The sequence below is a fragment of the Panthera leo genome, chromosome C1 (genome assembly GCF_018350215.1).
Source record: "Panthera leo isolate Ple1 chromosome C1, P.leo_Ple1_pat1.1, whole genome shotgun sequence".
Taxonomy (NCBI): domain Eukaryota; kingdom Metazoa; phylum Chordata; class Mammalia; order Carnivora; family Felidae; genus Panthera; species Panthera leo.
Genome location: NC_056686.1, coordinates 217,832,916 through 217,842,365, shown reverse-complemented (window position 1 = coordinate 217,842,365; position 9,450 = coordinate 217,832,916).

The window sequence follows — 9,450 nt, the reverse complement described above, 5'->3', positions numbered from 1 at the left end:
CCAGCAGGCGCCGGAAGAGGCATTAACCCTCCCGTTTTTCAGGAGCCTGAGGTTAAGGGGCCTGGTGCCATTCCCAAAGCACACAGCGGCTGAGACGGCGCTCGGCACCCCTGGGGCCGCTCTCCTCAGGCCTCACCTCTCTCCAGGGCCCACTTCCTCCAGGTCCTTTAAGCCCCGAACACCCACCAACAAGAGGATGATCAGTGAATTCTGCAGATGGGAGTAATTCAGCTCGCGTAATCTATAACCAACAGAGTTTGCCAGTGCCAGCCCAGGCGTGGGCTCGCGGGGCATGCCAGCCCATGGACACGGGGCTGGTGCCACCCCGGGCACAGTGGGGGCTGTGTCTGCCCCCCTCCGAGTCCCGGCAGCACCCTCACATTCTCCCACACCCACTGCTTCCTCCCACCCTAAGATCACCCACGGCCTCCTGTTGCCATCTGACAGCTCAGGCCACCCCCACAGCAGCCCACCCATCTATGTCCCCAGAACAAAATGCCCACTGTCCCCAGGATGAGCCCTCCTTGAAATCTAGCCCAGTCTTCCTGGAGGACACCTTGATCAGAAATTCCTCTTCTAGGCATTTATTCTAGGGAAGTAACCAGATGTGTGAGAGATTCAGCTATGGTGCTACTCATCAGGCATCATCTTTATAGCAAAAATGTCCAATGATAGCTTTCTGGCTCAGGAGGTCTGGGCTGGGGCCCCTCGTCCCCGCTCCTGTCCCTTCCCCTCCTCCCAAAACACTGCTAGTGCTCCCAGTGGCTAGAAGCCTGAGCCCCACAGCTGCATGTGGTGAGGACCCCGGCCCGGGCTCGGGGTTGCTGGCAGCTCGATCCCCACCACCCAGCTCCGGGAACAGGCAGTAAATCACCAAACGACAGGGTGGGAGAGGGCAGCTTTCCTGGTTCTGGGGACCCTTTGGGCCTGCGTTTGGGGCATCTCCTCCCAGGAGCCTCAGGCCAGGCCCCCCTTCTCCCACACTGCATCCCGGGTTGGGGACCCACCCTCCTTCTCTGCCCAGGCTGGGAGGGAAGCAAGGGTCAAAGCAAGTCAGAGGCAGTGTCCCAGCAGGCCTCCAGTCAGGCTGGGGCAGGGAAAGGCAGTGGAGAAGGGTGGGGAGCGGTCAGTGTGGCCCACAATGCCTCTTCACACACCCACTCTCCCGGGCCGGAGATGGCCGAGGACAGCGTGGAGCCCCGGGCTGACCTGCTGAGGCGTGTGTCCCCACAGGTGGCAGTGAGACCACGTGTCCTCCATCTTCTCCTTTCACCACCTGCCTAAGCACCTGCCGAGCTCCCGTCACAGGGAGGGGGAGGGAGATTCTGGGGCTTGGCGAGGAAATCTCAGCCCCAGGCCTCCAGACGCAGGAAGGGCCTGTGCCTGAGTCTGCAGGGGGTAGTGACTCACGGCAGAGCCCACAGACTCAGGGACGGCTCGCCCAGTCCTAAGGGACCAACCCTCCCGCTGCGCCCCCGACCGAGGGGGTTCCCGAACGCAGGACTCCCGGTTTTAAAACCAGAGTGAATTGGGCCCCTCCCCCAGCCCTGGAATTGCTGTCCGTCGCCCGGCCCTGAACTGCCTCCCCCCCTTGCCACCAGGTCAATTTTCCCTGCAGAGAAAGTAGCTGAGATTCGGCTCTGTCATGTGGGCTGACAGTTCCTATGACATCCTGGGAACTCCCACGTGTTCCTTCGCTGGACGCGTGGGGCCCTTCACCCCAGCCTCCTCCCTCGGGCAGCTTCCAGGACACATCCAGAAGCCAGTGTCTGCACGACCCGGACCCTGCCGGCCCCCCACAAAGCAGCCCAGGGCGACGTGTTTCTCCGGCTCCCCAGATGCCTCCCTGCCCCCACCCGAGCCTCTCGGGGGCGCCTGGGCTCCCCGCCAGCCCCCACGCACACATCCGCCTCGTTTATCTCTTCCCACCTGGACTCAGAGCCGTGTTATCTCTGCTGGCGGCCACGGAGCTTCCTCGAAAGCTGCCTCTGGTCGGACAAATATTTTGATTCTCTCACGGGAGCTGCCCAGCACTTGTTATTGAACAAACGGATAAAGTCATTCATCGACCAGAGCTAACAAGCGTCCTCGTCCAGGCGCTGTGCGTGGTCCCGCGTGCAGGGGTGAGTGGACCCGGCCCCAGCCCACGGCACCTGTGGCCCAATGTGGCGGGGTGCGCGGTGGCCCCCCCCAGAAGCAGAAGCCCACCTCCCAACCTCTGAAACCGGACAGCGCGACTTTGTTCGGAAAAGGGGTTTTGCAGATGAAATCCGGGCAATGATCTCATGGCCCTGGGCTCAGGCTAGGCCCTAAGCCCAATGACAAGTGTCTTGATAGGAGATGGGCAGAGGGAGATTGGAGACTCAGACACACAGGGAGAAGCCACATGAGAAGGAGGCAGAGATTGGAGGATGTGGCCACAAGCTAAGGAAGCCGGGGGCCATCAGGAGCCGGAAGAGACCGGAAGGACCTGGCCTGGAAGCCCCAGGAGGAATGCGGCCCTGCAGACACCTCGATTTCAGACCCCTGGCCTCCAAACCGTGCGAGAATACATTTCTGCGTTTTTAAGCCACTGAGTGTGTGGTGACTTATGGGGGCGGCTGCAAGCAATGAATACCCCCAGTAAATGGAGCCAGAATCACAAATCACCGGCTGAGGGAGGGCTGTGAGGGACAGAGCAGGGCTGGGGTGCGAGGAGGCTTCCGCAGGAGGCAGAGAAGGGCGGAAAGTTAACCACGAAGAGAAGTCCGGGGAACGGGCAGTTGGGCAGTCGGGTGAAGGCCAGGGAGGGGCCGGCTTACTGACCGGGCCTCCCCTGGTGTCACAGGGAAGGCTTCGGGGTACAGGGATCGGATCAGGTTTGACAAGGGGCACACTGGCTGCCGTGTGCAGAGGGACGAGGAGGAAACGCATGCAGGACTCCAAGGAGACCCGGGGTGACCCCACGCCACCCACACCAGCCCAGCCGGAGCCCAGAGGACAGAAAACACCTGTGTCCCGTGGGCTGGGCAGCGTGGGGCACGGGAAGGTTGCGTTCATTCCTGCGAGAGGCCTGGTGGCCAACAGACACAGACCAGGCCCACTGAAGCCGCTTTTGGTCCAAAGGAGTCTTCAGTTTGGCTTGGGGACACAAGGTGGCCTAGAAAGGCTGGCTGCACTGGACTCAGAAGCTTCTCTGACTCTTGCTGTGTTTCTCTCTTGCAGCCTGCTCCGATACGGGTCTCTGTATTTATCTCTGCCTGTCTTTTTCCCTTCGTGCCCCTTCTCTCTCTCCTCATCCATTACCAGGTAAGCGAGAACTTAGCAACTTCCAAGGACAGCGATCCTGGGTCATCTCCCAGGGTGTCCGCGGGCCAAGCACTTGGATGGGGCACAGCAGGAAAGGCTTGCCTCTGCCTCACGATGTCCGAGGCCTCAGCTGGGAGTTCAAAGGCTGGGGCTGGGGGCGTCTGAGGGGCGCCGGCTCCCGGGCTGGTGCCATCCGAGCACGACGCGTGGCCTCCCTGTGGGCTTGGGCTCCTCACAATATGAGGGCTGGATTCCCAGGGGAGTGTCCAGAGAGAGGGAGAGAGTAGACCTTGCCCACCTCTCTATAAGGAATGTCAATGTCGTTTCCAAAGCAAGGATCGCAGTGGGGGAGGGACGTATATTGCTGCCGCTATTTTAGATAATTCAGTCGCTCTCTCTGCCTTTCCGTCGATCTCTCCCCATCACTCTGTCTCTCCGTCTCTGCCTCTCACTGTTTCCCTGAACCTTGGTCTTGCTCTGCCCCGATGTCTCACTCTCCCTGACTCTCTCCCTCTAGCACCCTGTGTGTCTCACCCTCCCTCTCTCAGCTTGCCAGCCTCTCCTCTACCCCTCTCTGCAGATGGGTTTCCTTGGTCCTCTCTGAGCTTCAGCCCCTCCCCCTGTGACTGGTCGTTGGTCTCAGAGACAGAAACTCCAGCCTGACCCTTCGCGACCATCAGCTCAGGCATTCACCTCCACCATGGGTCTCTCGGTTCACATTCTGCAGACAGAGCCCTGGACAGCCAGTGGGCCAGGGTCAGGCTCCTCTGGCCCCAGAGCCCCTGCTCCAAGCCTGTATCGACCAGCAGAGTCTGGCCACTTGGATGATTACGAGTTTCTGCCATGGTCTTTGGGAAGGCGGTTCGGTTCCTCTCATTCACGCAGCCCGTGGGTGACTTGTCAGGACTCCCCATTGCTAATGAGGGTCTCAACTCAAACCAGTAGGGACAGAAGCATCTACCCCGTTGTAGCAGACACTGTTCATGCCCGCAGCCACCATTCTGCAAAGAGGCAAGAGACAAAGAAGTACGTGGAAGTTACACCCCTTGCCGGAGGCAGGATTCCCACTCCGAGCCTCCCACGGTTTGGTTCCTGCCGATGCCTGAAATCACATTCCACCTGCGTCCCCCCTTCCCTGTCCCCTACCACTGCCTGCTCCACTCCCCTGGGAGCCCATGCTTAATCTCCTGCACACACTTTAGGGTCTGCCCTGGGAAGCCCTCTGTATCAGTCAGGGTTCTCCAGAGACACAGAACCAATAGGATGTGTGTGTGTGTGTGTGTGTGTGTGTGTGTATGTGTGTATGTGCATTTATATGTGTCTATTATTACACACACACACACACACACACACACACACAAAGAGGTTTATTTTAAGGAACTGGCTCATGTGATTGTGAAGGCTGGCAAGTCTGAAATCCAGGCCAGCAGGCTGGAAACTCAGACGAGAGCTGATCTTGTAGTCTTGAGTCCAAAATCCATAGGGCAGCCTGGCAGCCTGGAAACCCAGAGTCTGTATGCTGCAGTCTTGAGGCAGAACTGCTTTTTTTTCAGAGAAACCTATTTTTGCCATTAAGGCCTTCAACTGATTAGATGAGGCCCACCCGGATTATTAAGGATAATGTTAATTTAAAGTCACCTGATTGTGGATGTTAATTCCATTTGCAAAATACCTTCACCGCACATCCAGACTGCTGTTTGACCAAACAACTGGGCACCATGACCTAGCCAAGCTGACAAAACTGAATACCCCCTAAGACGTCTATAGAACAGGGGTGTCCAAGGTGGGATGGTCTTCAGGCACAGCTGGATCCTGGAACCCAAAGTCTGGCCCCAAGTGTCATCCATCTTTAGAGTTGTTTTGCTCTGTGTGCAGCCTCCCCTGTGACAGTTTCCTCTGCGTGGCGTCACCATCGACCTTCAAACACCTCGTTCAGCCACTGCGAGAAAACAGCCTCTCAGCCCTCATGCTCCCTCCATGCCAGGGAATACTCTGAGTGCCGTCCTGTGGCCCCGTGCCCACCACAGGGGCCAGTGCCAGTCCCAGAGCTGCATACCCCCCCCCAGGGCCCGGGAGGTCCCCCAAAAGTAGATAAAGGGACAGAGCAAGAGGGCCACAGAAGACAACGCAGCCACATAGCCCCTTTCTGCCACGTCACTCAAAAGCACGTTGCTTCGGTAACTGTCTTCCAGAGATTTTTTGATTTTGATTTTCAGAAACTTTTCCGATATTTGAAGACGAGATGGCGATATTCTTTTCTCAAAGGTCACAGCCAGAAAGTACCTGCCATTCAACCTTCAGTTGCCTCTATCCGGTTGACCCAGAGCCACCCTTGCCCTGTCCCCTGCAGCTGTGGACACACTGCGGTCAGCACCGAGGGCACGTGCTGGCTGCTTCTGAATGCATAAAGTAACCCAAGAATGCCCTGGGCTACAATTAATAAAGATCATTGTTCCTAGACGTGAACAAAGCCAGCCTTTATTTCTTTATTTGGTGGCCCATTTGGTGAAGCACTTAGGAGGCGCCCAGGCCAACATACACATATAGTGGTTTTAATTACATCCTGTGAATTTATTTTTCCAGAGAGAAATATTTCTTGGGGAAATGTCCATAAAAGCGACGTCAGCAGACGTGTGATTGTGTGTGTGTGTTTCCTATAGGAAGTCTGTTTAGTTTAAGTACCAGCTTGAGCACAACTCCTTGCAGAGGCAGGGGGCTGGCGAAGGCCGCCCGCAGCCCCAGAGATGGGGCATGGGGATGCCATGACCTGGGGCCTCAGGCTGAGCTGGGCGTGTGGCCCCTGCCACCGGAGGAAGGCAGGTTGGCCGAGGGCGGACGGTTTCCATAGACTCACTGTCCAGGCAAGCCTCACGGGTGCTCCCGCGGCTTTGTGCACACAAGTCTGCTGGCTGCTGCACGTGTTCCTTCGGGAGACTTCTGAGCGATCGATCAGTTTTAGAAAGAAGGAGAAGGATCCCGGATGGAAGTCTGAGATGCACGACAGAATGATGAGCAGATACTGGTAAATAGGTGAATACATTCTGAGAGAGTTGGCTGCCCAGATAAGCAACAATAAAACAGTTCGCAAACTAAAAAAAACAGGCAAAATCGAAACACAGGGCGGGGGCGGCGCCTGGGTGGCTCAGACCGTCAAGCATCCAACTCTTGGTTTGGGCTCAGGTCATGATCCCAGGGTGGTGGGATCAAGCCACGAGTTGGGCTCTGTGCCGACAGCTCAGAGCCTGGAGCCTGCTTGGGATTCTGTGTCTCCTTCTCTCTCTCCGCCCCTCCCCTGCTCATGCTCTGTCTCTCTCTCTGTCTCAAAAATTAATAAACGTTAAAAAAAATTTTTTAGGGGTGCCTGGGTGGTTCAGTCGGTTGAGCATCGGACTTCTGCTCAGGTCACGATCTCGCAGTTCGTGAGTTCGAGCCCCACGTCGGGCTCTGGTGCTGACAGCTCAGAGCCTGGAGCCCGCTTCGGATTCTGTGTCCCCCTTTCTCTCTGCCCCACCCTTGCTTGTGCTCTGTCTCTCTCTGTCTTTCAAAAATGAATAAACATTTAAATAAATAAATAAATAAATAAATAAATAAATGAAATTTAAAAAATTTAATTAAAAGAAACTTAAAACACGAGGTACTACATCATATTAGTCAGGGTTATCCTCGTATTGTTGGAAGGAAGCTAAAGATACGGATTAATCTTACACTTTGTAAACTCGAAGGAGTTTAAAGTAGCTAAAGTAACTATTAAAATAACGACCATAGTTTGAAAGCATAACTTTCAAACTAGACAGGTCTAGGAAAATGGAGTAAGAAAAATAAAAAATAGGACAAAAACTTTTCTTTTTCCAAAACAAGGCAAAAAAAAAAAAAAAAAAAGGTAGGGGGGAAGTGAGCAAGAACAAAAAAGTAGGAAAAACTGAGCCCACGTAATGAGAGAGTATAATACGTCCAAATGGAATAGATTCTCCGGGTGAAAACAAAGACTGCCTGACAGAATGTTTCAAGAGACACAAAATGTGAAAATTCAGAGAGATATAAAGGCAAAGGATGAAAATACATATCAAGGGAAATAATGTTCCTAGTGGGCAGCACACTTTTCAATACCTCTCTCAGTAAGTGATGAAACAAGAAGGAGAAACATCTTCCAGGATGCAAATTTGGGTGAGACCATCAACGGGCTTGACCGAATGGGCCTGGATGGTATAACACGGTGCCCCAGGTCCTTTTCAAAATTACGCAGAACACAAAAATAAGTGCGGGCAGGGATGTGGGGGGATGGGAACCCTGGGCGCTGCTGGTGGGGAAATACAACGGTGCCCCTGCTATGGGAAACAGACCGGGGATTCCTCAAACAATCAGAGAACCCTCATGGGATCCCCGCAACCCCAGTTCCGCGCATCCACCCAAAAGAACGGGAAACGAGGACGCGAACGGGGATCTGGACAGCCGCGTTCACAACAGCATTACTCGCGATAGCCAAGCACTGAGAGCAACCTGTGTGTCCATCAGCGGACGAACAGATAAACCACATGTGGTCTCTCCATGGACTGAGATGTGTGTCAGCCTTGAAGCGAAAGGCTGCCGCTGCTACAACCTGGATGAAACGCAGCCGTCGTGCCTGGTGAGACGAGCCAGTCGCAGAAAGACAGCACTGTGTGGTTCCACTTCCGTGAGGTCCCCAGACCGTCACACCCACAGGGTCAGAGCAGAAGGGTGGGCGCCAGGGGCTGGGGGGGCTGGGGGGGCGGTGGGCAGGGTGTCCTGGGGACAGAGTTTCAGTTTGGGGAAGACGAGAAAGTTCCGGAGGCAGGTGGTGGTGATGATCGAGCCACCCGGGCTCCCCTGTAAAAACGGTTTGTAAAGATGGGAAAACGGACCCACGCCAGCGGCCAGCATGTGAATGGGGGTTCACTTAGGAAGGCGGGGCCGTGAGCCATGTTTATTTCCCTCTTGGCGCTGGTTTCTGGCCGAACAAATACTCGGCGAGCAGAAAGCTCAAACAACAAAGGTCTTTGAGACAGAAGCAGCAGCAGCTGTGGGGGCAAAGGACCGGGAACCGCCACCCACCTACCTCTTGAGCCACTCAGTGCTGCTGCTGCTGGCCTGAGGCCTGCCCCACACAGGATCCACAGAGGCACCGGTGATCAGGGAAGGACACGGGGGACCCCGCCCCTCCCCTGCTTCCCAGGTCAGGACCCTGGCTGGGGCAGCCGATCTTCCCTGGGGTGGAGGAGGCAAGTTCTGCCCCATCTGCAATGCCCCCCACCCCCACCCCCCGTGCTCCAGCTCTTCTCTGGTTCTGGAACCCCCCTGCCACGTGCCAGACCCCTAGGAGCGCCTCAGCAGCCTGGAGCCACTAAATTGACGGGGAGGAGGCCACCTCCAAAGCCCCCAAATGCGCCTGTTCCAGAAAACAGAGGCTGAAGGAGCTAGAACCTCAGGAGGCCGTTTTGTCTGCTGCGGGGCAGGTACGGTTGTTTGTAAAGCGATCAGCTCACCTTCCTTGCGCTCCTCCCGCGGCAGCCCCCCCAGATCCAGCGGACCCGCCTTTACAGGGGCCTGGGGACTCGGGAGGAATGCCACCTGATGAACCACTTCTGGAAGGAGATGGTCTTGGAAGGGAGGATCACCCCAGGCACCTAGGGGGGTTTGCAGGGGCTGCCCTCCGGTGGGCGGAGCCGGCAGGGGGGAGGCCCCGCACCACAAGGAGACCCTCCTGCCCCCCAATCCCAGCCAGAGGACCACACCTGAGACGTCTCCTCCCCTGGTCGGGGTGGGCGGGGAGAGGTGAATTATAAATATTAACAGGGATATAATACATCTATTCTCATAGAAGATGTTGCTGATTTTGGCTGAACTCCTGTGTGCGTTGTGGCCGCGACTCACAAGTGTGGCTCTGACACGTGCGTCATTATTGGGGTCACTCTGTCACTGTGCCCGTTTCCATAGTGTCACTACTCCCAGCCTGGCTGAAGGGAATGAAACGAAACAGCAGCTGGGAAGAGACGAGCAGTCCAGATAAAAAATAACCTCAGGGGCACAGGAAGATAATCAAGTGATGAATTCTCCCTGCTGACTACTTCTGTTTTTACTATAAAGTGTGTGGGGCGCCTGGGGGGCTCAGTCGGTTGAGCGTCCGACTTCGGCTCAGGTCATGAT